At 44.7% G+C, this 24492-nt stretch overlaps 1 protein-coding gene across 4 annotated transcripts in view; it reads left to right on the top strand.

Annotated features, from left to right (window-relative positions):
• Nucleotides 1-24492, top strand: part of LOC134024047 (mannosyl-oligosaccharide 1,2-alpha-mannosidase IC) — a 140354-nt gene that overhangs the window by 99685 nt on the left and 16177 nt on the right. The window lies entirely within an intron of this gene.

Raw genomic sequence — 24492 nt, 5'->3', positions numbered from 1 at the left:
CGACCATGCTCTACTGTACACACGACCATGCTCTACTGTACTCAACACGACCATGCACTACTGTAAACACGACCATGCTCTACTGTAAACACGACCATGCTCTACTGTACTCAACACGACCATGCACTACTGTAAACACGACCATGCTCTACTGTAAACACGACCATGCACTACTGTACTCAACACGACCATGCACTACTGTACTCAACACGACCATGCACTACTGTAAACACGACCATGCTCTACTGTAAACACGACCATGCACTACTGTACTCAACACGACCATGCACTACTGTACTCAACACGACCATGTTCTACTGTAAACACGACCATGCTCTACTGTACTCAACACGCCCATGCACTACTGTAAACACAACCATGCTCTACTGTACTCAACACGACCATGCCGTACTGTAAACACGACCATGCTCTACTGTACTCAACACGACCATGCTCTACTGTACTCAACACGACCATGCTCTACTGTAAACACGACCATGCTCTACTGTACTCAACACGACCATGCTCTACTGTAAACATGATTATGTTCTACTGTAAACACAACCATGCTCTACTGTAAACACGACCATGCACTACTGTAAACACGACCATGCTCTACTGTACTCAACACGACCATGCTCTACTGTAAACACAACCATGCTCTACTGTAAACACGACCATGCACTACTGTAAACACGACCATGCTCTACTGTACTCAACACGACCATGCTCTACTGTACTCAACACGACCATGCTCTACTGTAAACACGACCATGCTCTACTGTACTCAACACGACCATGCTCTACTGTACTCAACACGACCATGCACTACTGTACTCAACACGACCATGCTCTACTGTAAACACGACCATGCTCTACTGTACTCAACACGACCATGCTCTACTGTACTCAACACGACCATGCTCTACTGTACTCAACACGACCATGCACTACTGTACTCAACACGACCATGCTCTACTGTAAACACGACCATGCTCTACTGTACTCAACACGACCATGCTCTACTGTACTCAACACGACCATGCACTACTGTAAACACGACCATGCTCTACTGTAAACACGACCATGCACTACTGTACTCAACACGACCATGCACTACTGTACTCAACACGACCATGTTCTACTGTAAACACGACCATGCTCTACTGTACTCAACACGACCATGCACTACTGTAAACACAACCATGCTCTACTGTACTCAACACGACCATTCCCTACTGTAAACACGACCATGCTCTACTGTACTCAACACGACCATGCTCTACTGTACTCAACACGACCATGCTCTACTGTAAACACGACCATGCTCTACTGTACTCAACACGACCATGCTCTACTGTAAACACAACCATGCTCTACTGTAAACACGACCATGCTCTACTGTAAACACAAACATGCTCTACTGTAAACACGACCATGCTCTACTGTAAACACAACCATGCACTACTGTAAACACGACCATGCTCTACTGTAAACACGACCATGCACTACTGTAAACACGACCATGCACTACTGTACTCAACACGACCATTCTCTACTGTACTCAACACGACCATGCTCTACTGTAAACACAACCATGCACTACTGTAAACACGACCATGCTCTACTGTAAACACGACCATGCTCTACTGTACTCAACACGACCATGCTCTACTGTACTCAACACGACCATGCTCTACTGTAAACACGACCATGCACTACTGTACTCAACACGACCATGCACTACTGTACTCAACACGACCATGCACTACTGTAAACACGACCATGCTCTACTGTAAACACGACCATGCACTACTGTACCCAACACGACCATGCACTACTGTACTCAACACGACCATGCACTACTGTAAACACAACCATGCTCTACTGTACTCAACACGACCATGCACTACTGTACTCAACACGACCATGCACTACTGTACTCAACACGACCATGCACTACTGTAAACACGACCATGCTCTACTGTAAACACGACCATGCACTACTGTACTCAACACGACCATGCACTACTGTACTCAACACGACCATGCACTACTGTAAACACGACCATGCTCTACTGTACTCAACACGACCATGCACTACTGTAAACACGACCATGCTCTACTGTAAACACGACCATGCACTACTGTACTCAACACGACCATGCACTACTGTACTCAACACGACCATGCACTACTGTACTCAACACGACCATGCACTACTGTAAACACGACCATGCTCTACTGTAAACACGACCATGCACTACTGTACTCAACACGACCATGCACTACTGTACTCAACACGACCATGCACTACTGTAAACACAACCATGCTCTACTGTACTCAACACGACCATGCCCTACTGTAAACACGACCATGCTCTACTGTACTCAACACGACCATGCTCTACTGTACTCAACACGACCATGCTCTACTGTAAACACGACCATGCTCTACTGTACTCAACACGACCATGCTCTACTGTAAACATGATTATGTTCTACTGTAAACACAACCATGCTCTACTGTAAACACGACCATGCACTACTGTAAACACGACCATGCTCTACTGTACTCAACACGACCATGCTCTACTGTAAACACAACCATGCTCTACTGTAAACACGACCATGCACTACTGTAAACACGACCATGCACTACTGTAAACACGACCATGCTCTACTGTACTCAACACGACCATGCTCTACTGTACTCAACACGACCATGCTCTACTGTAAACACGACCATGCTCTACTGTACTCAACACGACCATGCTCTACTGTACTCAACACGACCATGCACTACTGTACTCAACACGACCATGCTCTACTGTAAACACGACCATGCTCTACTGTAAACACGACCATGCACTACTGTACTCAACATGACCATGCTCTACTGTACTCAACACGACCATGCTCTACTGTACTCAACACGACCATGCACTACTGTAAACACGACCATGCTCTACTGTAAACACGACCATGCACTACTGTACTCAACACGACCATGCTCTACTGTAAACACGACCATGTTCTACTGTACTCAACACGACCATGCTCTACTGTAAACACGACCATGCTCTACTGTACTCAACACGACCATGCACTACTGTAAACACGACCATGCTCTACTGTACTCAACACGACCATGCTCTACTGTAAACACAACCATGCTCTACTGTAAACACGACCATGCTCTACTGTACTCAACACGACCATGATCTACTGTAAACACAACCACGCTCTACTGTAAACACGACCATGCTCTACTGTAAACACGACCATGCACTACTGTACTCACGACCATGCTCTACTGTACTCAACACGACCATGCTCTACTGTACTCAACACGACCATGCTCTACTGTACTCAACACGACCATGCACTACTGTAAACACGACCATGCTCTACTGTAAACACGACCATGCACTACTGTAAACACGACCATGCTCTTCTGTACTCAACACGACCATGCTCTACTGTAAACACGACCATGCTCTACTTTACTCAACACGACCATGCACTACTGTAAACACGACCATGCACTACTGTAAACACGACCATGCTCTACTGTAAACACAAACATGCTCTACTGTAAACACGACCATGCTCTACTGTACTCAACACGACCATGCTCTACTGTAAACACGACCATGCTCTACTGTACTCAACACGACCATGCTCTACTGTAAACACAACCATGCTCTACTGTAAACACAACCATGCTCTACTGTACTCAACACGACCATGATCTACTGTAAACACAACCATGCTCTACTGTAAACATGACCATGCCCTGCTCCGCCCTTTCGTCTTCCCTAACGGAGGAGAGGAAGGTTTTACTGCCCCCCCCCCACACGCACCCCTGCCTTAGCGCTCACATTAACGTGACAGTTGTCAGGTTTATGGGACAGTATATAAACTGCAGAAGGGTGGCAGGGTCGAGGGGGGAAGTGGAGATATGCATCGATCTGTCCAAGATCAATCTGCTGCTGCACAGTGTCTTCTCACTGGGGACGAGAGGAGAGGAGGAGGTATGGAGAGAGGAGCAAGAAGCAAATTGTCTGAAATATGTGAAAACAGCTTTATCTCGCGTCTGTTTTTCGTTTTTTGGAATATATAGCCTAATTATATAGGCGCCTATATTTTGTCATTAATATTGCCACGGAGATGCAGGCAGCATTAATATTGCCGAGGCGATACAGGCAGCAGTATGAATAATGGTGCTGGAGATGCTGGTGTGACTGGATCTCATTTGGGCAGTCGTGTGTGTGTGTGTGTGTGTGTGTGTGCGCGTGTGTGTGTGTGTGTGTGGTGTCTGTGTGAGTGTTGTGTGTATGTGTGTGCGGTGTATGTGTGTGTCTGTGTCACCTGGCCCAGTAGCACACCAGCCACGCTAACACACTCATCTAGGAGGTAATTGAGTGTGTGTTTTCATAAAGCTGCAGCTCCATTAATGAAGCTGTGAAGCAGGGCAGCTCGGAGGCTCAGCAGCAGGAATCACAGGATAAACAGTGATCTCCTGGTTGTGATGTATCACAGGATAAACAGTGATCTCCAGGGTGTGATGTATCACAGGATAAACAGTGATCTCCTGGGTGTGATGTATCACAGGATAAACAGTGATCTCCTGGTTGTGATGTATCACAGGATAAACAGTGATCTCCTGGTTGTGATGTATCACAGGATAAACAGTGATCTCCTGGTTGTGATGTATCACAGGATAAACAGTGATCTCCTGGTTGTGATGTATCACAGGATAAACAGTGATCTCCTGGGTGTGATGTATCACAGGATAAACAGTGATCTCCTGGTTGTGATGTATCACAGGATAAACAGGTGATCTCCTGGTTGTGATGTATCACAGGATAAACAGTGATCTCCTGGTTGTGATGTATCACAGGATAAACAGTGATCTCCAGGGTGTGATGTATCACAGGATAAACAGTGATCTCCTGGGTGTGATGTATCACAGGATAAACAGTGATCTCCTGGTTGTGATGTATTACAGGATAAACAGTGATCTCCTGGGGCCCGTTCTCCGTACGTCGCTTATTACATCCGAGATCAAATGACACATCCAAGATGACATCATCTTGCTTATCATGATCTGGCTAATTCGGTTCTTCGAACACCCTTGTTGTTTATGATTAGTATAGCTGGATTGAGTTATACGTTGGTCTAAAAGGGGGTATGTATCGATAGTAGAAACCTTGATCAGCAATGCTGCTATTGGCTGCTCACATAAGTCTATGGCTGCTCACCGTGGCCAAAATGAGCGCCCTGTTTTTTCCGCAACAGACCAACAGAGCAACAGCTTGGTCGAAGGTTACTCCGAATTCGAAGATTTTATCAGAACGCCAGGGAACACCTCAAAGTCTGCAAAATCCAAGAAAGAGGGATGGCAAAAAGTAGCAGACCAAATTAAATGTAGAGGAGTGACGCGTTGTATCGCTTATTACAGTAAGCTATAGGCCTATGTTTTTTTTATTTTCATACTTTCATATTTTCATTTATCATCTTTAATGTCATATGATGTGGTTTCAACAAATGTATTATGTAAATGACACCCTCACAAAAAACTATAGGCTATCCTCTCAAAAAGTATAGGCTAGCATATCGCGCTGTGCTTAAGGAGCCTATCTATCACGCAATGAGCAATTAATTCGGTTTCATGTTAAATTCTGCTAATTATTCTTGCACCTTCTGCAACAGGTTCCTGTAGTAAAAACGGACAAGACATGTCTGTGACAGACTTCCTGTATCACCTCTGCTTGTAAAGCCTCATTCTAATCGTGTTTACATAAAATAAACCTGCTCCCGAGCAGGTTTAAGCTTACGGACCTGTTGCTATGACAGCAAGTCCAGGATGAGCTTCGAAGAACCGAACAATCCAAGATAATGACAAATCGTCAACAATCAAATCCAGCTAACTGAGTTAGCGACGTACGGAGAACGGGCCCCTGGTTGTGATGTATCACAGGATAAACAGGTGATCTCCTGGGTGTGATGTATCACAGGATAAACAGTGATCTCCTGGTTGTGATGTATCACAGGATAAACAGTGATCTCCTGGTTGTGATGTATCACAGGATAAACAGGTGATCTCCTGGTTGTGATGTATCACAGGACAAACAGTGATCTCCTGATTGTGATGTATCACAGGATAAACAGGTGATCTCCTGGTTGTGATGTATCACAGGATAAACAGGTGATCTCCTGGTTGTGATGGATCACAGGATAAACAGTGATCTCCGGGTTGTGATGGATCACAGGATAAACAGGTGATCTCCTGATTGTGATGTATCACAGGATAAACAGTGATCTCCTGGTTTTGATGGATCACAGGATAAACAGTGATCTCCTGGTTGTGATGTATCACAGGATAAACAGTGATCTCCTGGTTGTGATGGATCACAGGATAAACAGTGATCTCCTGGGTGTGATGTATCACAGGATAAACAGTGATATCCTGGTTGTGATGGATCACAGGATAAACAGTGTTTTCGGTTTTTAGGTTCCAGAAAAGCTGATTTGAATTAGTTAAATTAACTCGGAGTACGTCCACTCTGAGTTAAGCGCGGGCATGAGAACTATTAAAAGCCAACATCAATGGAACTCCGATACTAGGATCCACCATGGCACCCGGCGGCAAAAAACTTCACCACACATCAAATAGAAGTGTTAATACCTGTTTATGGTGAATCTGAGCACATATTCCGCAAAAAAAGCAACACGGCTGTAGCAGCGTAGGAGAAATCATTGTGTAACCCAGTAAAAAAGGACCAGGTTACAAATTATTTGTTATTTTGAATGGTTAAATCTAAAGGTTGATTATAGCAAAATATTTCATTTGTAAAAAGTATTTAGAATAAGCCAATCACGTTTTAGAAATGTAATGATGAGCACTTGACTTTATGCCAATCAGCTCACGGTGTGATGTAGGCTCACTCCCCACGCTTGAGGTGAACGAACGTGAGCACGCAGAAAAAAGCAGTTGAAACAAAGAGTGAAAGCTGAAATCTGAAACGTGAACCAAGACAAGTGATATATGTTTTATTCATTTAATAATAAGTAGTGTACATTATACTATCTTGACAAAAGATAAGATAAGTATAAAGAAAAGAACTGCGTAGTTGATTCTGGGATTTGGTGAGTGGGAATTAATGTGTCGCTAGCTAGTTCATCATAGCTTTTGCTAGCTATTTCGTTGCTATGTCTAAGTTAGCCTGCTCGGTGTGTTAGCCAGGCTAGCCATTGTTCACGCCACGTGCAATTTTATTCCACGTGCGTTTAGTCGTTTTAATGTTACATTTTCTGTAATGCCTAGACCAGTTTACTATCTTATTAGTTCGACAGTAGTTTTCAAGAATATCCTTTTGAATATATGTCTTCTGATGCTGTTGTAAAACAGGTTGGGTCTTTTGTGAGTGTAAGGAGTGTAGGATTCCGTTCCAAGGATTGCGAGCCACCCGACATAAGGATAGAGAAAAGACGGAGATTGCATGCGAAGATTCATCTTTCCTCGGAAGGGACTGCCTTAAAAACTATTGTACTCCGGTGTGGTAGGAATCTATACCAACCACAATTGCACCACATAGTGCAACAAACCAAGAGTATTTTCATTACGATACTCCACATCACTCATGTGAACTTAAATGACAATGATTGTCATAGTCTAGTCATTGTTGTGTTCTTTGTGAATTGAAGTATTGTGTTTTTGTGACATCTAGATTTATTTTGTTTATTTCAATTTGGTAAGAACAGCTAATGTATTTGTCTGCGGATAGGATATGTGGCCAGTATCCTTGTTCACAGTAACTGTACATGTAAATTGTAATTGAGTGATACATTACTCAACATCTTTGGTTTAATTGGGTGTGCTCAAGCCTTCGGCGAGAGCACAACCTTTGTTCTCTCACATATATATTATTATTATTATTTTATTTCTTTTTGCCCCCCTAAAACTCAGTCAATATTTGTCCTACATAGACAACGTAGGTGTCAAAAGTTTCGTCTTGGTAGCGATTGAGTTGTTTCTATTGGAATTTACGTTCCGTTGCATGGTTTGGGCTTAAGTTAAGTTTTTGTGGCGAAAAGTGAAGCTAACGGTGGCTAATTTGCTAGCCACAGTCACTGACGTTACTAACGTCACTAACGTCACGAAAACACGCGTGACTACCTTTGGCAGAACATTAGTTTCGCATCTGTTAACTTGGGGGATAGCTAGGCTAACTATAGCTTTACTGCAAGGCAGCTGCAGAAACGCCACAAGCAAAGAGGCCAGGGTGATAACTATTTACTCATTTTACTTTGTGATATGACACACAATTGTGATGTGTAATGTACAGTATAAGCTGATATTATTAAGGAAGTACATCTACTTTCGGAAACAGTAGTCTACTATTTCACTGAAGTATTAGCATCATGACATTAGCCTGTGTTGCCCGGGCAACACATACTACAGTGGTCTATGATGTAGCGTTATCTGTTTTCAATCATTAAAATAAACATTCCTCACATATACATTTTCGTTGTAGGATTTATTCTGACATTAGTAAACGATTTGTTGGTGAAATTACCATTACCTGTGGTTTCAAACCAGTGTAGCTCACTGCAACGCTGTAGCTTACGCGAGACACACGACTAAAACATCTAACTTACACAGCTGTTTAGGAAGTCAAACGGTGACAGAACATGTTCGGCACTCCCCTTACTTAAATCAAAAGTCTATCTAACTACTAACCTGAACTTCATTGCCACAGTCTAAACGTTGTCAATCTGTTCATGAAAATAATTAATTTCAGCTTAAACCGTACAACGGAACGTTACATCCAATTCAACCAACGCAATCGCTACCAAGACGAACACAGCAGTAGTCTAGTACTGTGCCGTAGTAGTAGAATTTACCGGGGCAGCTTCTCCACACAGGGCTATATCGCATTTTGCGTTGTTACTGACAATGATCGCTACCAGTGAGCTTTTTATAAATGAGCGATTTTCCACTAAATAAATGTCAAGCTTATTTACGTTTTGGGGGCATATTTTCAGTTAGCAGATGGTACTGTTTGAATCGCGATTCCATCTTCTACTGCCGGGTAACGTCGTAGAATAATCTTCAAAGGGGGTTCTTTATTAATGAATGAATGCAATGAGTAGGCTAAATGCCTGAAAATATCATGAGAAGGGAAAAACTTAAAATGACGTTTAAATCATAGAGATTAGGTCAATTTTTACACCGGTCTGCCAAATTTATTAGTTTTGATTCAACGATGAGGCTGCCTCTTGCAGGGGAAATGAGAAGACATCTATTTCATTCTACACTTCACTCGTTATTTCAGTTGTAAATTAGCAGCAAAAAAAATATGCTTTTAAATCTATGTAATCTTTATAAATAATAAGTATGCATTTTTATATAACATATACAGAAATATCAGTTGTAAAAATGTCATTCAAAAACGGACCCCTGTGCAACCGACGCAAGCAAGCACACCCTACAATTTCCCCAGAAATTGTACCCTCTCTAGTTAAGGTTATTTTCTTTTCTTTAAAGGGGAAACAAGGAACAATACATGCTTTCATAAACTAAAGTCGAACCTTGTTGAGTCATCATTATTCACATTTTAAGGCTCTGTGGTAGAACCTAGGCTGAATAGTTGACTTTAGATCTATCTTTAAGAAGTTCCATCAGGTACTTTTATAAGTGTTACAATTGGCGTGGGAGACAATTGCTGGCCGAGTCAATGCATACATTTAAATGCAGTAGCCAGTCCATACATTGAACATTTAACCACACTGTCCGTTAATATTACAGGTGAAATAAGGGTGGACTTAATAAAATAGCATGTTAAATGTTATAGGCCTATTACTGTAAATATAAAGACATACTACGAACAGGTAAGGCATATACAAGCCTAAGCTTGTATATAGGCTTAGGCCTATAAGCTTGTGGTTGTAGCCTACGTCACCTTGGTTTAAAACATATCTGACATGATACAGAGTAAATATCAGTTGGTGCTTATTTCAACTTGTAGTAGCAGTAACCCCAAACAGAATGCTTTACATCACAGGATGATGATGATTAAGATGAAGAGACATTGACTGCTTCAGCAGAGATGGATGCAGAGATGCCTAAGTATGGTAGCTGCTGGTAGTTCTCTCCACATGTAGCCTGCTTTTATTTACAGGCTTGTGTGGAATTTTCAGTTACACTGAAATGATGAGAATAATGAATAGAAAACTATTTGCACATTGTGATCCTGTTGAACAGAGCATGGAAGCTGAACATAGTGAGATGTTCAGTTAATGGCAGGTGAATTCTGCATGAGGAACTGTTGAATTTAATGTAATCTCGTGTATTCCCAGTTACCAGTGAAGGAGTTGTACAAACTGCATCTCATAAAGCAAGTGCCAAACACTGACCAAGAGATGGTGTACTTAGGGCAGAAGAATAAAGGCTAATCTTGAAATGTATTTGCTGGAACACCAGTTACAGGAGGGTGCATGGTCACAGGTGAATAATGTTAATTGTGGGAACAATAGCATAAATTCTCATTGTTTGATTTATATTTGTAGGCAATGAAGAAAACCAAATCAAATTTCAATGATTTGTCTTTATTTCACAGCCAAAAAGCATTTGGTCGGTTATGAGTGCACGTCCATGGTGTGTAACATTAGCGATGTAAGGGCTGAGAATATTGCTAAAAATAAATTACGGAGTGTGACGGGAAACGGTAACGTTAACCTAGGTATTCATCAGGGAATTAAAGCACATCGAATCGCCGTCTTATGATCCTCTCCCAACGTATAACTAAGTGAATTACATTTTGTTTGAGATCGGTCGGCTGAACCAGGAAAGGACACCCCATGTCTGCCAATGCTATCAGGCTCAGAAAGTGGGAGGGGATAGATAGAAATGCAGAGTTTGTTATTGAAACCTGCTAGCGAGCAGGTTAGGTTCACAGAGTCAGTCACCATGGACACTGACCAAAAGTTTGCGTTACCTCTCTTTCTGGAACGGAAAACCCAGAGTTTCCCTCATCTCAGGGTTCCCATACTCAGGGTTTTCACTAAACCCGCTTTCTGGAATACCCGCCTGGTTGTGATGGATCACAGGATAATGGTTTAACCCTCATACAGTATACATGTTCACTTCATAGAGACTTTCTCCAGGTTTTAGATGTGTGGATACTCTGTATTACTCTGTGTTACTCTGTGTTACTCTGTGTTACTCTGTAACCAGCTGCCTCATACATGAAGGTTTTTTTTATCAGGACCTGACACCAGACTGGTTGCTCCAGTCCTGCTTAGTGGCCACAAATATGGTACAAATTAATGGAACAGCAATGTGTGTACAACACAGACACAAGGATACACACACACACACAGACCCACACAGAGACCCACACACAGAATCACATACACACACAGACACGCGGACACCAACACACACCTCAACAAAACACACAAGTCTAAGAAAAAGAAGAAATCAATCGTTTGAGTCCCATATAGTACATCTTCCTTAGTGGAGCTACACAGAATATCTCCCTTGTATCATTCTTCTCTCCCTCACCCTCTCTCTCTCTCTCTCTCTCTCTCTCTTCTTCTCACCCTCTCTCTCTCTGTCTCTCTCTCTTCTTCTCTCCCTCACCCTCTCTCTCTCTGTCTCTCTGTCTGTCTCTCTGTCTCCCTCACCCTCTCTCTCTCTCTCTCTCTCTCTCTCTCTCTCTCTCTCTCTCTGTCTCCCTCTCTCAGAATATCTCTCTCTCTCTTCTTCTCTCCCTCATCCTCTCTCTGTCTCTCTCTCTCTGTCTCTTTCTCTGTCTCTCTGTCTCCCTCTCAGAATATCAGTTCAGTTCAAAGGGCTTTATTGGCATGAAAACAACAATTGTTCATATTGCCAAAGCAACGGTAGAATTACAGAAATATTAATCAATGTAAATCATGGCCTTATATATACTTATATTTCACACACTCACATACAGAGACACACACGGCAGTTTAACATATACAGTGTATCTACACCACACAGGTGTACAACTTGTATCCATGTTATTATTATTCAAGTTGGTATATTATTAATGTTGCCAAATAATCGGTATAAATAAGTAAATAGATACACACACACATATGTATATATACATATATATATGTGTACGCATACACACATGTATACACACCCACACGTATATATACACACATATACCCATACATATACATACATACGCACATACAGGTTATATAATGATAATAATAATAGTAAAAATCTAATACTAAATTTGAAATTCTGAAAAATTACAGTAAAATTTAAACAAAATATTAAAACAAAAATTAAAACATGTTATGTTTGCCATATTATAAATTGTCCTCATTGCGGCTTTCTCTAAGGCCATGACAGGCTGATACATACTTTGCTGCTAAAATACAGCAGTTAGGTTTTTCTCCCAATAAATAAACCAGTCTCTCTCTATTTGTTACATTTTCAAATTCCTTGTATATGCTGGTAATTTTGGGGAAGTATTTGGTTCGAATGTCTGTATAGTGGTCACATTCTGTTAGGAAGTGGAGCTCTGTCTCCACTTCTCCCTGTGGGCAGACAGAGCACAGCCTCTCTTCTCTGGGCAGCCATGTCTGCCTGTGACGGCCTGTCTCTATGGCCAGGCTGTGCTCACTGAGTCTGTATTTAGTTAATGTCTTCCTTATTTTTGGTTCAGACACAGTGATCAGGTATTCTGCCATTGTGTACTGTCTTTTTAGATTCAAATAGCATTCTAATTTATTTTGCTTTAGTGTAACTTCTTTCCAATAAACAATGTACTTTTCTTTTTGCTGTTTTGCTATTTGTTTTGGATTAATAAGGTGGCTGCTGTCTTGAGGCTCTGTGGGGTTTGGTGAGCAGAGCCTCTGGACTAGCTGGATGAGAGGACTCTTATCTGGCTTCATCTTTTGGTATAGAAGGGCTTTGTGGTGGAAGGTATTTTCATCACTTTGGCTAAGGTGTAGGTAGAATTTAGTTGCTCTTTTTTGTATTTTGATGATTAAAGGATACACTCCTAATTCAGCTCTGCAGGCATTGTTTGGGGTTTTGCGTTGAACTCTTAATATGTTTTTACAGAATTCTGCGTGCAGGCTTTCTATGGGGTGTTTGTCCCACTTGGCGAATTCTTGGTTAGTAGGTGGGCCCCAGATTTCACAGCCATATATGGCAATGGGTTCTATAATGGATTCAATAATTTTAAGCCAGATTTTGATTGGGATGTCAATTTTAACATTTCTTTTGATGGCGTAAAAAGCCCTTCGTGCCTTGTCTCTCAGGTCATTTGCCGCTTTTTGGAAGTGGCCTGTGGTGCTGATGTTTAGACCAAGGTAAGTATAATTTTTGGTGTATTCTAATTGGTTGGTTCCCAGGAGGAATCGATATTTGGGATCCTGATTTCTGGTTCTTTTTTGGAAAACAAGAATTTTAGTCTTTTTTAGATTGACTGTTAGGGCCCAATTTTGACAGAATCTGTGCAGCAGGTCTAGATGTTGCTGTAGTCCCTCCTTGGTTGGGGACAGAAGCACAAGGTCGTCTGCAAAGAGGAGGCATTTGACCTCTGTGTCCAGGAGAGGCATTCCAGGTGCTACAGACTGTTCTAGTTCCCTCGCCAGACCATTTATGTAGATATTAAAGAGGGTGGGACTCAGACTGCATCCCTGTCTTACTCCTCGACCTTGGACAAAGAAGTCTGTATGCCTTTGTCCAATTTTGACTGCACACTTGGTATTTGTGTACATTGATTTTATGAGGTCATATGTTTTCCCCCCGACTCCGCTCTCTATCAGTTTATATAAAAGGCCTTCATGCCAGATTGAGTCAAATGCTTTTTGGAAATCAACAAAGCAAGAGAAGATTTTATTCTTGTTTTGGTTAATTTGTTGGTCGACAATTGTTTGTAGAGTGAATATATGATCCGATGTACGGAAATTTGGTAGAAAGCCAATTTGACATTTGCTCAGTATATTGTTTTCGCTGAGAAAGTGCAGGAGTCTGTTATTAATAATGCTACAGAGGATTTTACCCAGTCTGCTGTTGACACATATCCCACGGTAATTATTGGGATCGAATTTGTCTCCATTTTTAAATATTGGGGTGATCAGACCTTGGTTCCAGACTTTAGGGAATACACCAGAACTGAGGATGGTGTTAAAAAGTTTTAGTATGGCCAATTTAAATTTGTCATCCGTAAATTTGATCATTTCGTTTAGTATACCATCAACACCGCAGGCTTTATTGGATTTTAGGTTTTGTATTTTATCTTGTAGTTCGTTCAATGTTATTGAAAAGTCAAGAGGGTTCTGGTAATTCTTAATTGCAGATTCAAGTAATTGGAGCTTATCGTGTATGTGTTTTTGTTCTGGGTTCTTATCTATGTACATGAAAAGCTTGGAGAAGTGGTTAATCCATATATCCCCATTTTGAATTGGTAATTCTTCATGTTGTTGTTTATATAGTCTGTTCCAGTTTTCCCAAAAAACATTTGATTGAATAGATTCTTCAATTACATTGAGCTGTTCTGTGATACATTGTTCCTTCTTTTTCCTTAGTATGTTTTTATACTCTTTAAGTGTTATGCCATAGTGATGGCGTAGTGCCTGGTTATCTGGGTCTCTGTGTTTCTGGTTAGATACATTTCTCAGTATCTTCCTCATGCTTTTACATTCCTCGTCAAACCATTTTTCTTTATAATTATTGGCCTTTTTGGGTTTTTTGTTTGAGGTTTTAAGATTAGATAGAGAGGCAGATATATCAAATATGTTGTTTATGTTCTCTATTGCTACATTGACACCTTCACTATTACAGGGGAATGTTTTGTTTAAGAAATTATCCAATAGAGATTGTACTTGTGGCTGGTGGATAGCATCCTGATAGGTTTCTTGGCTATCTTTCCGCCATCGGTAACGATTACTAATGCTATGTAGATTGCTTGTTTTAGATGAATCTTGATTAATTAATTCTTTGTTCATATACAGTGTGATTTTGCTGTGGTCTGATAGGGGGGTGGATGGGCTTACTGTGAATGCTCTGAGAGACTCTGGGCTGAGTTCTGTGATACAGTAGTCCACAGTACTACTGCCAATAGATGAGCTGAAGGTGTACCTTCCGTAAGAGTCCCCTCTTAGCCTACCATTGACTATATAGAGACCAAGGGTGCGACACAGTTGTAGTAGTTGAGACCCGTTTCTGTTAGTTATTTTGTCGTAGTTGAGTCTCACTGGGCACCTAGGGAAGCTGAGGCTGTCTCCACCAGGTAGATGCTTATCCCCTTGGTTGCAAAGGATGTCTGGTTGTTCTCCAGTTCTGGAGTTTAGGTCACCACAAAGCATTACATTTCCCTGGCTTTGGAAGTTGCTTATCTCTTTTTTTAATATGGAGAAGCTCTCTTCTTTAAAATAGGGGGATTCTACTGGGGGTATATAGATGGCACATAAGAAGACATTTCTCTCATTTGAGAGTATTTTGCAATCTATTTCAATCCAAATGTGAAATGTTCCTTTTTTGATAAATTTAATGACATGACTTAGGTCTGACTTATACCAAATGAGTATACCTCCTGAGTCCCTTCCCTGTCTAACTCTTGGTAATTTAGTGGATGGGATTATTAGTTCTTTATAGCCTAGGGGGCAACCAGTAGGTTCATCACCTCTACTCCAAGTTTCCTGTAGGATAATTATGTCTATGTTTTTTACTTCTTTACTAAAATCTGGGTTTCTGCTCTTAAGGCCAAAAGTAGAGGACCTCAGTCCTTGTATATTCCAGCATGATATAGTAAAAGCTTTGTAATTCATAAGGTATTTCTAATATTTTGTTGTTATTATGCTATAAGATGCTGGCAGAGCATGCTGAGCATCTGTTGAATGTTCCTCATCTCGCAGGATGATGGGGCTTGGTGTGTTGCTCTACTCACAGCTTGAGCGTAGCTATGGCGGCCAGGATTGGGCTCTTGTTGTTCTGTGGATGGGTTGTAGAGGGTGCACTGGGGAGGATCAGGTAGGTTCAGGGGGGGAGGATATTGGGTCTGACCAGGGTTGGTTTGGGTAGAATGGATCGGGAGGTGGGGACTCTGTGACGGTAGGTATTCTGGTCCTGATGGAGTCTGTCTGTCTGTCTGGTGGTGCTGTAGTCTTGTGGGGGGGTTTCTGGCTGTAGGTCCTCTGTGTGCAGCTCCTCTTGTTGTAGCTCCAGGAAGACTTCTCCTTGTTCTGGTTGTAGCTCCAGGAAGACTTCTCCTTGCTCTGGTTGGGCTGTGTGGCCTTATGCTTCTCCTATGGGAGTTGTTGGGGTTTCGATTGAGCGCTACATCTTTGAGTGTCTTGGCGAAGGTAGGAATGACTGATTTGTAAAGGTGTACTTGGTCATACAGTCAAGATCAAGTGTGGGGTGGTGGGCCAGTTGGACGTTAGGCTTGAGTGCACAGTCTCTGGATATGCTGGCATTAATCCTCTGGATGGTGGCAGGGTGGAAGTCTTTTCTTGGTAGCAGCGTAGAGATCACTACTCTTGAGTTAGGGAAAGTGTGTGTGGCTTTCTCTATCACACCTTTAAGTGCAGTGGCCACTTTATCTTGCAGTATTCTTAAGTCGTTAGTACCCGTATGAATAATTATGTGACTGGGGGATCCTATCTTTTCTTCATTCAGCAGGTGAAGGGCACCCTGGATGTTTGGACACCAGAGTTTTGTAACTTGTTTCGGGAAGAGATTTTTTTCTTCTATGTACTTCCCATTCGAGTCGATTAGGAGCACTATTTCTGGAATGTGTGTGTCCTCTGTAGGTGGTGTGGCCTCGGTATGGTTGTTGTGTTCTATGCAAGGGGCGGAGTTCAGTTGGTCCAGATTGATTTGTCCCATATTGTCGAGGTTATTGTCAAGGTCAGAGGTGGGTTGGTTTGTTCTTGGCTCTTTTTCTTGCCTCAGCTCTCTTATCTCTTCTCTCATTGCCGTCAGCTGGGCCTGATAGCTCAACCTTTCTTCCTGTAGTTCTTTCATTTCTATCCTTAGTGCAGACACTTCTCTCTTGAGGTCGTCCCTTCTTTCCTCTGCTTCTTGGTGATTGCTTACAGGCACTTTTCTCTGTTTTTCAGTGTTTTTTGTCTGTGATGTTTGTAGTGTGTTGATGAGTTCTCTCATTTCAACAAGTTCAATTTCTAGTCCCGTGAATCTCTCTCTCATGTCCATTAAAGAGGCGCAGAGTTTAGACATCCTCTCGTCACTGGCGTCGACTTCCACGGGAGTCTGTGTGGTCTCTATAAGGCCTTCAGGAGGGGGGCTGGTCACTGTAGAAGATTAGGTTGCTGACATCTCCAATTTTGTAGGAGTCGGCATAGTGTCTCTGGGTTGTTTTTTAGAAGCTTTTGTTTGTATTGTTTTCGGCCATTCTCATTAGTAATATCCTTTGGATATAGTATGGATATTGCCTCCATACCAGGGGGGAGGGAATCCATATTCTAGTACATTTAAGGGGATATTCAATTGTCTGTATTTCACTTTTTTTCAGTTAGTTATTCTAACTAGTTTGCTCTGATTTGTTTGACAACAACTCACTGCGTTGTCATGGAGACGAAGGTGAACTGTTAGCTTGCTAGCTTGCTGTGGAGTTCTTCAAATTACTGTATTTTTCTTCTGTCCTTTTGCTTATAAAGATGTCCAACTTGTTCAGTATGTGTTCCTATACTGTTCTCCACCTTTTTTTCTTGTATAACTAGGTATAAAGATATCTCTTATGTATGGAAAACTGGACAGCTGACAGTTAACAGCTGTTGACTCCTTGGAACCTTGGAATCTCTCTCTCTTCTCTCTCTCTCTCTTCTCTCCCTCTCTCTCTCTTCTCTCCCTCACCCTCTCTCTCTCTCTGTCTCTCTGTCTCCCTCACCCTCTCTCTCTGTCTCCCGCTCTCAGAATATCTCTCTCTCTTCTTCTCTCCCTCACCCTCTCTCTCTCTCTCTGTCTCCCTCACCCTCTCTCTCTCTGTTTCCCTCACCCTCTCTCTCTGTCTCCCTCTCTCCCTCTCTGGCAGCCACCTACACTACCTGCCAAAAGTATTGGCAGTGGCATGCATTTTGTGTTTGCAAAGTTTGGTGCTTCAGTTGTTGTGGTGTTGATTCACATTGTTACTGAATTATTGTGCAGAATGATCAAATGGATTTTAAATAAAATCCACATAAACCTGCATTTCACAGTTTTTGGGCCCTGGCAGAAAATGACTGATAATGTAATTCCACTAAGTCATATTATCAGCACAAGGGAATGTATGAACTAGTTCTAGCCAGGTGAAATCACTTTCATTCTGATTCGATTTTAAGAGCAGATTTTTTGCTGTTAAAGAGGGGACTATTTACATATATTGAAAGATGTTGCCCCCAAAAAATGTTTAAACCTATGAAATGTGCATTATTGTTTTCCAGTATTTCATAGAAACATATCCCTCAAATACTGAACCAGCAGACTTTGCAAAACAAAAAAAGTGCGTCACTGCCAAAACTTATGGCCACGACTGTAGGTCTGAGCTGTCCAGTCAGACTGTAGGTCTGAGCTGTCCAGTCAGACTGTAGGTCTGAACCCTCCAGTCAGACTGTAGGTCTGAGCTCTCCAGTTAGACTGTAGGTCTGAGCTTTCCAGTCAGACTGTAGGTCTGAACTCTCCTGTCAGACTGTAGGTCTGAACCCTCCAGTCAGACTAGGTCTGAGCTCTCCAGTCAGACTGTAGGTCTGAACTCTCCTGTCAGACTGTAGGTCTGAGCTCTCCAGTCAGACTGTAGGTCTGAACTCTCCTGTCAGACTGTAGGTCTGAGCTCTCCAGTCAGACTGTAGGTCTGAGCTTTCCAGTCAGACTGTATGTCTGAACCCTCCAGTCAGACTGTATGTCTGAGCTCTTCAGTCAAACACTGGATCCTGGATAAGGGACTCTTTTAGCAGCCATACTACCTGTGGTTGCGGGAATAGTCATTGTAGTAGTGCACATTTTCATAATTATTACAGAAAATGCATAATTCTCAGTTCCAATTAGCAAAATGGTCTGTTTTATTCCCACATGTGCCTCTCCTAGAGATGAGCGAATGTGTTCATGAAAGGTTGGAAATCAGCATGAATGTGACTTTATGGTCGTTATTTTCCCTCCCTCCTTCCTTCCCTCTCTATCCCACACACACACACTCGCAGCCATGTGAGGAATGGGATATATAGCCCCGTGTCCCACCCTCTGTCTTCCTGGAGCGTATGGTGTCTAGGAGTAACCATGGTAACATGGCAGGGTGGGAGAGGAAGAGGAGGAAGGAGAGGAGAGAGGGGAGGAGGAGGGAGAGAGGAGGAAGAGAGGAGGAGGGGAGGAGGAGGGAGAGAGGAGGAGGAGGGAGAGGAGAGGGAGAGAGGAGGAAGAGAGGAGGAGGAGGGAGGAGGGGAAGAGGAGGGAGAGGAGAGGGAGAGAGGAGGAAGAGAGGAGGAGGAGGGGAGGAGAAGGGAGGGAGAGGAGGGAGAGAGGAGGAAGAGAGGAGGAAGAGAGGGGGAGGGGAGGAGGAGGGAGAGAGGAGGAAGGGGAGGAGGAGGGAGAGAGGAGGAGGAGGGAGAGAGGAGGAAGAGAGGAGGAGGGGAGAAGGATGGAGAGAGGAGGAAGGAGAGGATAGAGGGGAGGAGGAGGGAGAGAGGAGGAGGGAGAGAGGAGGAGGGGAGGGAGAGGGAGAGAGGAGGAAGAGAGGAGGAGGGAGAGAGGAGGAAGAGAGGAGGAGGGAGAGAGGAGGAAGGAGAGGAGAGAGGGGAGGAGGAGGGAGAGAGGAGTAAGAGAGGAGGAGGGAGAGAGGAGGAGGGGAGGGAGAGGGAGAGAGGAGGGAGAGAGGAGGAGGGAGAGAGGAGGAAGAGAGGAGGAGGGAGAGAGGAGGAAGAGAGGAGGAGGGAGAGAAGAGGAGGGAGAGGAGGAAGAGAGGAGGAAGGGAGGAAGAGGGAGAGAGGAGGAGGGGAGGAGGAGGGAGAGAGGAGGAGGGACAGGAGAGGGAGAGAGGAGGAAGAGGGAGAGAGGAGGAGGGAGAGGAGAGAGGGGAGGAGGAGGGAGAGAGGAGGAGGGAGAGAGGAGGAGGGGAAAAACAGGAGGAGGGAAAGAGGAGAGAGGGGAGGAGGAGGGAGAGAGGAGGAGGGAGAGAGGAGGAGGGGAGGAGGAGGGAGAGAGGGGAGGAGGACGGAGAGAGGAGGAAGAGAGGAGGAGGGGAGGAGGAGGAAGAGAGGAGGAGGGAGAGGAGAGAGGGGAGGAGGAGGGAGAGGAGAGAGGGGAGGAGGAGGGAGAGAGGAGGAAGGAGAGGAGAGAGGGGAGGAGGAGGGAGAGAGGAGGAAGAGAGGAGGAGGAAGAGAGGGGGAGGGGAGGAGGAATGAGAGGAGAGAGGGGAGGAGGGAGAGGAGAGAGGGGAGGAGGAGGGAGAGAGGAGGAGGGGAGGAGGAAGGAGAGGAGAGAGGGGAGGAGGAGGGAGAGGGGAGGAGGAGGGAGAGAGGAGGAAGGAGAGGGGAAGAGGAGGGAGAGAGGAGGGGAAAAACAGGAGGAGGGAAAGAGGAGGAGGGAGAGATGCAGGGGGTTCCAGCATGTCTGTTTCAGTTCTCCACGACACGATGATGTCCTCACATCACATTGCTGTCTCTCTCTACTTATCTCTCTCTCCTTCTTTCTCTAAATCCTTCTCTTTCTCTCTCTCTCTCTACTTACAGGGATATACACAATGTAATTTTGCAACCTGACCCCCCCTACTTCTGTCTCTCCTTCTTTCTCTACTTCTCTCTCTCTTTACTTTTCTCTGTCTCTCCTCTCAGTAGCTTGTTTTCCTCCTCTTTATAAATGTCTCTCCCCACCTCTGCTTCTTTCTATCTACCTGTCTGTCTTTACTTCCCTTTATTTACATCTCTCCCTGTCTCTACTTTTCTCTCACTAACTCCACCTCTCTGTCTACCTCTCTCTCTATCGCAATGCACACATATACACTCCCATTCATCCCCACTCCCACACAGACACACACACACCTGTAAGCATCCTTACAGTGTCCATCACAGACCCCTCCTCTCTCATCCTCCCCCCTCCTCCTCCCTCCCCATCCCTCTCATCCTCCTCCTCCTTCCTCCCCCCTCCTCCTCCCCATCCCTCATCTCCTCTCCTCCCCCTTCCTACTCACCGCCCCTCCCTCATCCACCTTCCAGTCCTTCTTGGTAAATTGATGAAGACAGTGTGTGTGTTTGAGTGCCCGCCTGGCACAGGAGACAGATGGAGCTATGACTCGCTAGCAGCCAGTGTCGTAACCATGGCAACAGCATCCGTGCGGCAACAGGAAGCCCGGCTAGCGTTGGCCAATGGGAGGAGGGAAAGCGTTTCCATCGCTCCGCACTTCAGAAAAAAACCATCGTGCTTGTACCTGCACTCATAAACACCTTCATACAGAACACCATATCTGTAGTCTGAGGAGGAGGGGGGGTGAGGAGAGGGGAAGGAGAGGAGAAGGTGATAGGAGAGAAGGTGATAGGAGAGAAGGAGAGGAGAAGGAGAGGGGAAGGAGAGAAGAAGGTGATAGGAGAGAAGGTGATAGGAGAGAAGGAGAGGAGAAGGAGAGGGGAAGGAGAGGAGAAGGTGATAGGAGAGAAGGTGATAGGAGAGAAGGTGAGAGAAGGAGAAGACAAGGTAGAAGAGGGGTGAGGAAGGAAAAGGGGGAGAAGGAGGATGTTAGAAACAGACATTGTCCTGTGAGCCACAGGATGGAGGTATGGGGGGTATATCTGGTCTCTCTCTGGTCTCTCTCTTGTCTCTCTCAGGTCTCTCTAGTCTTTCTGGTCTCTCTCTAGTCTCTCGGGTCTCTCTCTGGTCTCTCTAGTCTCCCTAGTCTCTCTGTTCTCTCCCTAGTCTCTCTGGTCTCTCTAGTCTCTCTGGTCTCTGACTTTTGGTGTTTTTTTCTTTTCATTTTGGTGTGGGGGTTCTTTAAACATGGTTCTGATGGAAGGTCTTGTTCCGTGTTATCTGGGTGGTGCAGGCGTGATCAGCCTGCCCGGGTCTGAATGGACAGGCGGGGATTACACACTGTGTCTGTCACAACGCCAGCTCACACAGATGACATGACACTTGAGCCCCATACAGCAATATTAACCAAGAACAGGCAGCTTAGAAACAGCTGAATGACTACAATCTTGTGGTAACAAAGCTCACTCTCCTCCCCTCTACACAGCCTCCTGCACACACACACACATACACATGAACACACACACATACACACACACATGAACACACACACAATAGTGGAGAAAATCATCATTCAATAAACAGCCCCCTTCATTAAAATGTGCATATTCACACACTCACACACATACTCACACACACACACACACCTTGTCACACACACACACACATACTCACACACACACATACTCACACACACACCTTCTCTCACACACACACACTCACACCTTCTCTCACACATACACACACACACACACCTTCTCTCACACACACACACACACACACACCTTCTCTCACACACACGCACTCACACCTTCTCTCTCTCACACACACACACACACACACACACACCTTCTCTCACACACACGCACTCACACCTTCTCTCACACACACGCACTCACACATTCTCTCACACACACACACCTTCTCTCACACACACACACACACACACCTTCTCACACACACACACGCACACACCTTCTCACACACACACACACACACACCTTCTCTCACACACACACACACACACACCTTCTCACACACACACTCACACCTTCTCTCACACACACACACACACCTTCTCTCACACACACACACAAACACACACCTTCTCACACACACACACACACACTAGTGTGACAGATCCTTTACTGGGTGTTTGATGAGGCAGGCAGTGCTTTGAAGCTTTCTCTGCCATCAGCACTGTCATAGCAGAGACATCTCCTCTCTCTTCTCCTTTCTCTATCTCTCTGTGGCTGTCAGACTTGACCCCCCCCCCGCCCGTGCCCTCACACACACACTCACACAAATACTCTCTCTCACACACACACACACATCCCTCTGGTTGGGGGGGGGGCAGTCACATGACTGAAGGTTAAGTCCTTCTGACCTCCTCTTACACTGCTGCAGCACATCACTTCCTGTTTTCATTCAGCTGTAACCACGGCTGTGTGTGTGTGTGGTGTGTGTGTGTGGTGGGTACTGAGGTCTCTGCTCTGATACTGAGGGAGGGTAATCGGGGGCAGGAGGACATGTGTGTAACACAATACAGACACAGGGTCTGGGAGGAGGGGGGGTGAGATCAGGTCTCACCGGGGGGGAGGAGAGGGGAGGGGAGGGGAGAAGAGGGGAGGGGAGGAGAGGGGAGGGGAGGGGGAGAGGGGAGGGGAGGGGAGGAGAGGGGAGGGGGGGAGAGGGGAGGGGAGGGGAGGGGAGAAGAGGGGAGGGGAAGAAGTGTATGGAGAGCATTATAGAGGGTTAGGATATAGAGGGAGATGTTACCAAGTATGTAGTTTGTGTGTATCAAATGATGCATAGAGAGAGGGAACAGTGCAGATGTACTCTCCAGATCTATTGGGATTCAAACATTTTTTTTAAATTATGAAAAACGATTTCATAGAGCAACATCCAAACTTTTTCAAAATGTCACCGGCCAAGTTTGAGATTTTGAGATTATTTTCAAAGCACAACAGGCTGGTGTGACCTTTCACTGAACTGTGACTGTGAGACGATAGAGAACACAAACCTCCTTCTTGTTGTGTTCTCCTGGGTGCTGTGTCTTGGTGGTGGTGGAGGTGACTCCAGGGTGCTGTGTCTTGGTGGTGGTGGAGGTGACTCCTGGGTGCTGTGTCTTGGTGGTGATGGAGGTGACTCCAGGGTGCTGTGTCTTGGTGGTGGTGGAGGTGACTCCTGGGTGCTGTGTCTTGGTGGTGATGGAGGTGACTCCAGGGTGCTGTGTCTTGGTGGTGGTGGAGGTGACTCCAGGGTGCTGTGTCTTGGTGGTGGTGAAGGTGACTCCTGGGTGCTGTGTCTTGGTGGTGATGGAGGTGACTCCAGGGTGCTGTGTCTTGGTGGTGATGGAGGTGACTCCAGGGTGCTGTGTCTTGGTGGTGGTGGAGGTGACTCCTGGGTGCTGTGTCTTGGTGGTGATGGAGGTGACTCCAGGGTGCTGTGTCTTGGTGGTGGTGGAGGTGACTCCAGGGTGCTGTGTCTTGGTGGTGGTGGAGGTGACTCCAGGGTGCTGTGTCTTGGTGGTGGTGGAGGTGACTCCAGGGTGCTGTGTCTTGGTGGTGATGGAGGTGACTCCTGGGTGCTGTGTCTTGGTGGTGATGGAGGTGACTCCAGGGTGCTGTGTCTTGGTGGTGATGGAGGTGACTCCAGGGTGCTGTGTCTTGGTGGTGATGGAGGTGACTCCAGGGTGCTGTGTCTTGGTGGTGGTGGAGGTGACTCCTGGGTGCTGTGTCTTGGTGGTGATGGAGGTGACT

The sequence above is a fragment of the Osmerus eperlanus genome, chromosome 7 (assembly GCF_963692335.1).
Source record: "Osmerus eperlanus chromosome 7, fOsmEpe2.1, whole genome shotgun sequence".
NCBI lineage: Eukaryota > Metazoa > Chordata > Actinopteri > Osmeriformes > Osmeridae > Osmerus > Osmerus eperlanus.
The sequence above is the reverse complement of the archived record's forward strand: the minus strand, read 5'-3'. Positions and strand labels throughout refer to the sequence as shown.